Consider the following 2,182-nt stretch of genomic DNA (forward strand, 5'->3'; position numbering starts at 1 on the left):
ATGTATTTGGACAACTCACTGGATGGTGATTGTATGTTGGAGCAAATAGGCCTTAAGGGGTATCCATCTTTGTGGATTTTCGGGAGTCCGTATATTCTTGGAGCGTAAGCCACGTCAGTTTTTAATCTTTTTTTTAATCTTTTATTTTCAAATACTGTTATATGCCCATTCTTATAAAGTTCTTCTAGCAACTCATTATTTTTCTTCTGCAATGACGCTGTTGGGTCTTTGTTCACTCTTTGGTAAGTCATCATATCTCCAATTATATTAAGCATTCTATTCCTGTATTCGGTTTGGTCCATTGCGACAGTTGCGTTACCTTTATCCGCGCTGAGAATTACTATGTTTTTATTTCTTTTTAAAAAACTTTTTGTTTGTTCCACTGTACGTAGAATGAACTTATCTCTTCCACTATTTTTCATTTTGTTTATGTGATTATCAACCATTGTGGTAAATTTTATTCTTGCGTCTTCTTGTTCTTCTTTCTCTTCGTTACTGTGTATAATATCTTCTCCATCTACAATATATTTGAATAAAGGAAATCTTTCTTTGGTTATTGGTAACGCAAATTTAGGACCCAGAGATAATAACCATTTTACTTCATCTGGGAAATGTATGTTAGTTTTGTCCGTAAATCTGGATCGGTTGGTTTTTACTGCTTACATTACGTTAATACTACACAATTGCGACATCTGTTGAAACGGAAGAAAAACTTCTAATGTGGTTTTATAATTTAGTGGTTTACGATAAAATGATACGATGAAACCTGCGCCTAGAAGTAAACTACAAAATTTGAAATTATTTGTGATAATTTACGGTATATAATAGCAAAATATAAGGATTTTTGTTGTTGATATTTTTTGTGGTTCCAGGACGAATTTTCTAAAACCCGGCCTTATCTCTCACATTTGCACCAACAATGACCTATTGGTAAAAGCTCAAGCTCATAGCTTTAGCCGTTTTGGCTGGGCGTTGATGATGAGACAGTCAGTCACTTATCACCAAGCTCAAATATATAATAGATTAATGTTGTTCTAATTTAGATGGCTGCCACATAGAAATAAAACGACCAAAAGAAAAAGCTTTTGATTATATTAACTACAAGGGGTGGTATTCCATGGTTTTGTTGGCCCTAGTGGATTATAGGTATGCGATATATATTCATATACATATGCATACCTAATATGAGTATTTTTTAAGGTATCGTTTCATCTACTTTAACGTCGGTGCTCATGGTCGGTGTAATGATTCCTACATTTTTGAAAACAGCAGTTTAAAAATGTTGCTGAATGATCCAATTTTTTTCAAAATTGCAGAAATGTGGGTGGAGCTAATATGAAAGTGGGAGTTATTGCTGATTCAGCCTTTAAATTGGTTGAGCATTTTATGAAACCATATCCTTTTTCCGTATCTGCGTCAGAAAAAGAGAAGAAATTAAATTATTGCCTCTCAAAAGCAAGAAGAGTGCTTTTGGTTATTTGAAGGCAAGGTTTAGAAGAGTCGGCAAGGGCATCGATAATGACATAAAGTATGCTAAAGATATTATAAAATGCTGTTGTGTGCTACACAACTTTTTAAATGAACACAATGATGTCATTAATAGTAATTGGTTGGAAGAAATTGACACTGCCGGTCAAGATATGCCTCAAATGCAAATGAATCGAATAAGTAGAAAAGGAGAAGAGATTCGTAATGCCGTAGCACATTATCTATGGGAAAAGGGTAACATAAAATTATGTAGAAATTTGCTTAGCACTAAAAACCTATCCCTTTTAGATGCTGAAGAACAGAATCTGGCACCCCCAATGTGAATTAGGAAAACAACAAATAAATTTATTTATTCCATGTTCTTTTATAAAAATTCATTGTATTTATTCACATATATATATACTAGCAAAATGCCCGCTACTTCGTATGCGGAAAGGATATAAAAAAAACAAATAAACAATATATAATATGGAAATGACAAACACTGAAAATTTGGTCGCACTAATACCAATTTTAATCAATATTTATTTTTATCTTAGTACTGTACGTACCCCTTAAGTTCGCTTTTAAAAAAGATCAGCCGTATCTCACCCTTACACATTAACAGCAAGATCAACGTTGCACACCAATACACACCCTAACTCCAAAAAATAAAAATTCCAGCACTGTCCCTACACCCAAAAACAAATTGAGT

At 33.4% G+C, this 2,182-nt stretch overlaps 1 pseudogene; it reads left to right on the forward strand.

Moving 5' to 3' along the window:
- Window positions 1-1,811, forward strand: LOC141396347 (uncharacterized; annotated as a pseudogene).
- Window positions 1,812-2,182: the final 371 nt, after the last annotated feature.

The sequence above is a fragment of the Musca autumnalis genome, unplaced genomic scaffold (genome assembly GCF_047663935.1).
Source record: "Musca autumnalis isolate F117 unplaced genomic scaffold, ASM4766393v1 scaffold_28, whole genome shotgun sequence".
Lineage (NCBI taxonomy): Eukaryota > Metazoa > Arthropoda > Insecta > Diptera > Muscidae > Musca > Musca autumnalis.